Raw genomic sequence first — 9,810 nt, 5'->3', positions numbered from 1 at the left:
AATTGTCGAAGTTATTCACAAACTAACATCTTCGAGCCTCTGATCTGTGCTAGTCTTCATATGAATTTTTCTATAGAGGCCAGACGACTTTGTGTGGCTATGAGTGACCTAAAGAATACCCTCTTCAACCATTGGATCAGAGAAGATTAAGATCAAAATTTATTTGGTAACGATCTTTAACTTATTTTGATTCCTATGGTAGATCTAGAATTTCAGTATCGATGAGATCGATGTGATTTTTATTTTTAGATCTAAAGTATATATTTCTTATATCAAAGATCCTGATGTGGTAGTCTAAGATTAAATTTTATACATGTGATTAGGATTAAATTGTTTAATCTATTATTTTCACTGTATAAAATTTTAAAATTGCATGTACTGCACTATCTCAAATTTTCTTCACCACCATCCCGATCTGAGCCTTAGCCCTAACCTCAACCCTTTTTATCCCAACCCTAACCCTCCATCATCTTGGCTTTCATCTTTAAAACTCTAGCCCCAACCTTAATCGTAACCGTAACCCATTGCCATCATCACTTCTGCGGATCAAACCCTAATCCTAACCCAAATCCCAATGCCAACCCTCACCCTCCCCACCACCATCCCGATCCCCCTAATCTAAACCCCTATCATCTATGGTTCCTCCCAATTGAGAACCCTAGTTTTCTCCTTCGCCATCTCCACCCCCATCGTCCAAATCCTAACCCTATCCTAAACCCAACTGCTGATGCTAATCCTAATCAGGGACTCAATCTAAACCTTAAGTCTAACCTATATCTTATCGGCAAATCTAGCCCTAACCGAGCCATCCAGGCTAACCCAAATCGAAAAACAACTCAAAAACTCCTAACCCAAAATTTGTCAGCCTAATGCCTGATAACCCAACCACCCAATGTCCGATATCCACAAACTGAAATCCGAAAACCCAAGATCCCAATAACCCATTACCTGACGGTCAAATATCCAACAACCTAGATCCTTATATCCAAATCCGCAGACCCTAACCCATTAGCTCGATTAATCAAATCCAAACCATTCAACCCAAATCTGGATCCTAAAATAATCTTATTGGATCTGAATCCCAACCCAAAACCCAAACTAAACTAAGGGATCGGGGGGTTGCTGAGCTTCAATAGCAATCGTCCCGATCCCTTTTGTCTTTTCTCTTTCCTTCGCACCACCATGGAGGGCTGCTAAAAACACCGTTCATGACGATTTTCGAGAATGGAAGGTTGTTGTATGCAGCAACCTTTCCAAATGGCGAACAATAGTGGCCACATATCCATGTTGATCATGATAATCCTATCTCCCACATGATGCAGCACAGGAGGAGGAAGGCTGCTAAATAATGTAGTAACCCTCCATAGCTTTGATGGCAAAACATAGATGAACCTTACCTCGAGTTGAACTAGAATCTTTCTTTTCTCAGATAATGCACTAAGAGGAATGGATGGCTGTAGCATATCTGCAGCAACCACCCCATATAGCATGATGAGTCCAAAATAAAGAAAAAAATCGACACAAATAAAACTATAGTTATCATGAAAAAACTCATCAGAAAATTCTATCTTCCACACATGCCTACTGCCTCTACCCAGAGAGGGATATATATAATCCTCCTCTACCTCACTGACTGTCCACCATACAATCATATCTTTTGCTCCTCTGATTGAGCAGTCCCCTCCATCGATTGTTTAGAGTCACTGACAGACTTGACTCTCTGTCTAAATCTATTCAATAACTCTTAAATAGTGTATTATCCAGCAGTTTAAAAATATCATTCTTCCTAACCATCAATCAAGGGAAACTATCCGGGGATTATTCCATTCAAAGCAATCCCATCCTATAATCAATGTCTAGATCCTGTCTCCATCCTCTTAAATGGAGGTGTAATACCTAGCCCACAACACAGATTTTAAAGCAAATACCCCCCCAAAAAAAAGAATTGGGCTAGCACGTGCTTGGCATGTACTTGAATTACTGTGGAATTGGAGAATACATGAAAGAAACTCCAAAGGAGTTCTCCTCCAAACTGGAATCCTAAAATCATTAGGAATTTGTAATCAAATCAAACCCTAAATCCTCTCATTCAAGATCTATTTAAAGGCCTCAATTCTTTGGATTTCACCTCACCAAAAATCACTGCCATAAGCTCCCCTTTTCTTCGGTTTCTTCTCGAGTATAGTGATAATTTGATCTTATTTGGCCATCGAAAATCCAATCAAATCCATCTAAAAAATTAGGTAAATATCTTTCCTTATCTTCTGTCAATCTTTATGGGTTTTATCTGGAAGTTTTTTCTGAACTATTTGACAAAAATCTCTTGCAAAAGATCTGATTTCAGATTCCCTATTTTTCTATGGCTCATTCTTGTTTTGGCCATCAAGAACTTCGATTAATTGCAGTAAGGATCAGGTAAATCTCTTTCATATCTTGTTTTTGATCTTCTAAAAGCCCAAAGCATGAAATTTATCAAATATTTTTGTCAAAAATCCTTGAAATTTTCTATTTTTCCCGAATTCCCTGTTTCACATTATTTTTGGTTTTCTTGCCATCATGGGCTGCTATTGGTCATCAGACCTGACCGATTGTCACCGTCGGGGACTATCCCTCTGGCCATGAGAGTTATCGACTGGGAGGAGGACCTTCCAGCTTCAAAAACAAGAGGAAGAAGAGGTCCCATGTTCCATGAAAGAAGAAAAGGGAAGAGGATGCGCAGGTCCTCTATTTCCAGTGAAAAAAAAGAAAGAAAAAAAGAGAAAAAAAATAAATAATAAGAGAGAGATTCTCTCTCTTCCCTCTCTTCCTACTTTGAGTTTGAATCCTACCTTTCTTGCTTTAGATAGCCAACTTTCTGTTTCTAGTTTCTCTCTAGAAAAGTCTCACTCTCTCTTTAAGATGATTTTCCTCTCTAAGATTAGTCCAGTGAAGGACTTTCTTTCGATGATTTTGATTTAGCTTAGTGAAGGATCCTGATCCATAATCCTCAGACATTGCGTCGGTATCTATTTTGGTCAGATCCGGATACCATCAGATTTGATCTATTTGATCTTTATGGAGTCAATTATATTTTGATTCAATTTTGATTAAATAAAATTATTTGATTGAATTGATCTTTGATCATCGAGCATTGTGTTGACCTCCATCCTGACTCTTGTCGATACTACTGATTTGTTCATTTTTTATCTTGATTGAACTATCTATATCATAATACGATCTTTGATTCGACAAAGTTAGATGACCGACCAACCCAGAGTACTATAGGATGTAACTATCATTCATCATGCCTCACTTGATTATTCATATTTTTTCTTATTATTGGATTTAATTATGTTTAAGAGTGTAGTTGTCTTGATAAAAAGATATCTAGCAGTGAATACTACGATATGATCTATGAATTAAAGATTTTTAAAAAAATTATGAAAATATATGAATTTATTGAAATACGTATGAGATAAGTAATGCAACTCTTTTTCTAGATTTATCAATAAATTATATAATATTTATATCATTGAATTTTGAATCATATTATTTATGAATTATGTATATGAATCATGATATTTATTGATTAAATCTATTATAGATACTATTGATGCATTATTGAAAGCATTAATTTCATTATAGAGTTGTGATCGATTGACTTTGATTTCAAATGATTTTATGTATTTGTTCGATTAAAATACAAAATTAAATTTATGAAAGGAAAAAATTTGAATCGAAATGAATTTTCACTCGCAGTCTGACTGTGTATCAAAATCCTGCCAATGAGGATTATATGTTAGCATATCAACACCCTACCAATAGGGGTTGTGCACTGATATATCAACACTCTGTTAGTGGGAGTTATGTACTGATATATTGACATCCTATCAGTGAGAATTATGTGCTAGTATATCGATACCTTATCAATGAAGATTATACATTGATATATCGATATCCTACCAATAGAGATTGTGCGCTGGTATATCGATAATCTGTCAGTAGGAATTGTACGCTGGTATATCAACTCCTGTCAGTGAAGGTTGTGTGCTAGTACATCGATATCTTACTAGTGGGAGTATACACTGATATATTGACATCCTACCAGTGGGGATTATATGCTGGTACTATGATTAGTTGATGACTGTCGAGATGAACTAGATGTTTTGAAAGAAATCGATTCATGGATTTAAAAATAAATTTTGAAAAGACTGAATTTGAATATTCTTATTTTGATTAGTATTATATGTTTAAATTGATGCACCTTGCATGTTTATTTTCAGCATATTATTAGTAATTTATTTAGTCAAAAATATATTACTTACTGAATTGTCTAATTCATTACTCTATATTTTATTATTTTTATAAATTCAGAATACTAGCTTAACTCGAGCATTCTATATGGGAGAATGAATTAGAAGTAGAATTTGATATCTTTATTTAGATTAAGATTTATTAAAATTTGATTAAAGATCATAAAATTTTATTTTGTAAGATATTTGATTTAGTTATTTGAAAATAAAGTTGAATATATTATTTAAATTTTATTCTGCTATTGCTTTATGATATCGTGATGAGATATCTTGCATGCTTTTGGAGAGAGTTCTTCATGAGTATGCAGTAGTTATCATGACCCTCGATTCGCAATCTTAGATTGAGGGTATAACAATTAATATGATATTAGAGCATAAATAGATAAAATATAAAATATAGAATCAGACATGAGTGTAGATAGGTAGACACTAGGGACATTAGGATGATGACTTAAATTACTTATGATATAATCTAGAAACTTAGATTTGACACAAATGCATTGATGGATTTAAATCAAAGTACGTAGCAGAAATATAGTAGTTTGAAATTACTTTTAAGCTAATCAAAATAAGAAGTTGGTTTGAAAAATTTGATGATGAAGATTTGATTTTGAAGTTAGGAGGATGATTATGATTTGAGGTAAAAGTAATCATGAATTTTTGAGGACCTATGTAAAAAATATTTTAAAGATGAATTTTTTTTAGGGGAAGAGAATGTAATACCTAACCCACAACACAGATTTTGAAGTAGATACCAAAAAAAAAAAGAATTGGGCTAGCACATGCTTAGCACGTACTTGAATTATTGTGGAATTAGGGAAAACATGGAAGAAACTCTGAAGGAGTTCTTCTCCAAATCGAAATCCTAGAATCATTAGGAATTTGTGATCAAATCAAACCCTAGATTCTCTCATTAGATATCTATTTAAAGGTCTCAATTATTTGGATTTCTTCTCACCAAAAATCACTACCATTAGCTCCCCTTTTCTTTGGTTTCTTCTTGAGTACACCAATAATTTGATCTTATTTGGCTATCGAAAATCCAATCAAATCCATGCAAAAAATTAGGTAAATATCTTCTCTTACCTTCCTTCAATCTTTATGGGTTTTATCTTGAAGTTTTTGCCGAACTATTTGCCAAAAATCTCTCGAAAAAGACCTGATTTTGAATTTCCTATTTTTTCATGGCTCATCCTTGTTTTGGCCATCAAGAACTTTGATTAATCACGGTAAGGATCAGGTAAATCCCTTTCATATCTTGTTCTTGATCTTCTAAAATCCCAAAGCATAAATTTTATCAAAAATTTTTTTGGCAAAAACCCTTGAAATTTTTTGTTTTTCCCGAATTCTTAGTTTCATGTTATTTTTGATTTTTCTGCCATCATGGGCCACCGTCGATCACTGAACCTGACCGGCTATCACTGCTAGGCACTACCCCTCCGATCACGAGGGTCATCGGTTAGGAGGAGGACCTCCTAGCTTCGAGAATAAGGGGAAGAAGAGCCCCCTATTCCGTGAAAGAAGAAAAGGGAAGTGGATGCACAAGTCCTCTATTTTTGTGAAAAAAAAAGAAAGAAAAAAGAAAAAAAAGAAAAAAAATAAGAGAGAGATTCTGTCTCTTCTCTCTCTCCCGATTTTGAGTTTGAATCTTGCCTTTCTCTATCTAGATAGCTAACTTTTTCTTTGGTTGCTCTCTCTGGCAAAGTCTCACTCTCTCTTTAAGATAATTTCTCTCTTTAAGATTAGTCTAGTGAAGAATTTTTTTTCGATGATTTTGATTTAGCTTAGTGAAAGATTCTGATATACAATCATCGGATAGTGTGTCGACATTCATCTTGGTCAGATTCAGATATTATCAGATTTGATCTATTTGATCTTTATGGAGTCAACTATATCTTAATTCAATCTTGATTAAATAAAATTAATTGATCGAACTGACTTTTGATCATCGAGCACCGTGTTGATCTCCATCCTGACTCTTGTCTGATACCATCGATTTACTTATTTTTGATCTTGGTTGAACTATCTATATCTTAATATAATCTTTGATTAGACAAAGTTAGATGACCGACCGATCTAGACTATAAGATGTGATTATAGTTTATCATGTCTCACTTGATTATTCATATTTTTTTTGATTATTAGATTTAATTATATTTAGTAGTGTAGTTGTCTTGATAAGAAAATATCTCGCAATGGATATTGTGATGTGATCTATGAATCAAAGATTTTAAAAAAAATTATAAAAATATATGGATTTATTGGAACACATGTGAGGTAAGTAATACAACTCTTTTTCTAGATTTATCGATAAATTATATAGTATTTATGTTGTTGAATTTTGAATTACATTATTTATGAATTATAAATATAAATCATGATATTTATTGATTAAATCTATTATAGATACTATTGATGCATTATCAAAAGCATTGATTTTATTATAGAGTTGTAATCAATTGACTTTGATTTCAAATAGTTTTATGTATTTGTTCGATTGAAATACGAAATTGAATTTATCGAAGGAAAAGATTTGAATTGAAATGAATTTTAACTCACAGCCTGACTATGTATCGAAATCCTGTCAATGAGGATTATATGTTAACATATCGATACTATTCTGATGGAGATTATGTGCTGGTATATCGATACTCTGTCAGTGAAGGTTATATACTGATATATCGACATCCTGCCAGTCGAAATTGTGCGCTGGTATATCGATACCCTGTCAATGGAGATTATGCACTAGTATATCAACATCTTGCCAATGGAGCTTGTGCGTTGGTATATCGACATCTTGTCAGTGAGGGTTGTGTATTGGTATATTGACACTCTGCCAGCGGGAGTTATGCACTGGTATATCGATATCTTGCTAGGAGGTTATGCACCGATACTATGATTAATTCATGGCTATCGAGATGAATTGAATGTTTTGAAAGAAATCAATTTATAGATTGAAAAATAAATTTTGAAAAAACTAAATTTGAATGATCTTATTTTGATTAGTATTGTATGTTTAAATTGATGCACCTTATATTTTTATTTTCAGTATATTATTATTACTAAATTTATCTAGTCAAAGAGTATATTATTTATTATTTTTATAGATTCAGAGTACTAGCTTGGCTCGAGCGTTCTATATAGGAGAGCAAATTAGAAGCAGTATTTGATTTCTTTATTTAGATTAGGATTTATTAGAATTTGATTAAAGAACATGACATTTTATTTTATAAGATATTTGATTTAGTTATTTAAAAATAAAATTAAACATATTATTTGAATTTTATTTCACTGTTGCTTTATGATATCGTGATGAGATATCTTGCATGCTTATAGAAAGAGTTCTTCATGAATATGCAATGGTTGCTATGATCTTCAACTCATAATCTTTAATAGGAGGCATGTCAGGAGGTCTCTATCACCAAGCAAGTGGATTCAGAGCATGTATTTCTTTTTTTTTAATGCTAAATATAAGCCCCCTACATATTTTTTTATCATTTCTTAAATGCAATGGGTTCAGCCGCATAGAAGATTTTGTAGGCCATCTAATGTATGACATGTGGCATTTGTTATTAGTAACATGTGGCATTATGGATGTGCGACATTTGTCCCATCAGAAGATCACTGGCTTCTCCTTTAATGTATTTATATAGATAGTTTAATGGTCTGGTCTTATTTTGCAAAAATATTAGACCAGATCAGACCATAAATCTTAATACGAGAAAGAAAAGAAGATTCTTTTAGAGAATAAGAATAGTGGTCACACCTTACCATAGTTGTATTATATTTAAAGACTCATGATTATATAATAATATAAACGAAAAGTTTGACTCAATTGATTTAGGTTCAGATTACAAAATTCAAAATTCAAATTCAAATTTAAATTACAGTAGAAGTGGTAATCGTGTTGGCATATGTAATGATTGCATGAATTAAACCTGCTATCGATAGCCCATGTTTGAAATTCAAATTCAAATTTGAAATACGCTGAAAATAATAATCATGTTGGTGTATATTGTGATTGCATGAATATTTTTAGTTTTTATTGGATTAGAATATTTTTTTTCTTAAGATTTTTCATCTTCCGTGTTGTAATAAATTAAATAATTAATCAAATCAGATCAAACCATAATTCACTGATTTAATCTGGTCTGGTTTGAATAATAAAATGATCTGATTTGGTTTATAAAATTAGTAAACTGTAATTATTTGATTTAATTAAGAGTATCTCCAAGCTAGACTATGTGCACCTTTAGGAGTAATGAATGAATAAGATAGATTTAGTAACCAGTAGATGATAATTAATAAAATATATTTAATAATATATATATATTTTAAAATAGTAAAATAATTCGAGTCTGATTCGCATCGGATATCAAGTCAGGTATCAGGTCAGATGCATTATTATTCAATCTCGATTCGAACTCAAAGTAAAGTATTTAGGTTTTATCCAAATCCTGTTCAAATCCGATCAATGTATTGATTATCCGATCCAATCGGATCAGATCGCATCAAGAATCTATGGATTTGAATTTTATTGTCATCCTTGCTCACGAAGTAATTATTAAGAAAACAATCCAAAGTTCACTTTTTCTACTTGAGTCAGCATTGCTTACATATCGTGTTTGACCAATCCTCCATTAAATGCAAAATGTTGCGCAATGCATAAATTTTGGAGAAATTCAATTATTGTTGCCGTGCAGAACCTTTTCAATATGCTTCAATATGATAATTACATTTAGCTAAACAAATTTACTTTTATCTTATTATATATATCTCAACACGTGTTACTGTACTAATAGTGGCTTTATTCAATCACCTCTCTTAAAAAATATCAAAAAGAAGCAAAATTATTATATCCGAAAATACTGTCTATGATCTTATGATAATGAGAACAATATGAGGAATTAGAAGAACATTGTGAGGATCTTTTTTCTGTTTTGGGTTAACTAGCATTGCTCACGCATCATGTTTGATCAATCTTCTATTAATTGCAAAACGAAAAAAAAAAAAATGAGGCATGGATGGCCCCTTTGTTTTAATCCCCTTTCACCTATACAGTATGCTCGCATATGGTAACCATACTAAAGTAAATAACACTATTTTTTCATGGTGTGTTTGAAAAAATTGTGATAAAAAAAAAATAAAGAGGGAGGCATAATATAAATTATTGTGAATTATCCAATACACGCGTTGTAACAACTCGGAAACCCAGAGCGTCCCTTTGCACGCATGGGGTCCCCGTAGGGTTAGTTCTACATCAGTCAGAGCGCGCATGACGTCGGGTGTCATTAAATTTGGTGCGATAACCGTTTTATTCCAGACCATTTCATCATACGCCGTGCCGAAATTTTACATTTATTACATACAATAATTTACAATTTCTTTTGTTCGACAAATTTTGACATACCGTGCGCTTCACCGGAGTCCCTAGGTATAGTCTGGGATGTGAAATTCCCATAATACCCATACCCGAAATAAAACCTCGGGTCGTTTTTCCAAGTTTTGGTTTCTGCCC

The sequence above is a fragment of the Elaeis guineensis genome, chromosome 3 (assembly GCF_000442705.2).
Source record: "Elaeis guineensis isolate ETL-2024a chromosome 3, EG11, whole genome shotgun sequence".
Classification (NCBI taxonomy): Eukaryota; Viridiplantae; Streptophyta; class Magnoliopsida; order Arecales; family Arecaceae; genus Elaeis; species Elaeis guineensis.
This window is presented reverse-complemented; position numbering follows the sequence as displayed.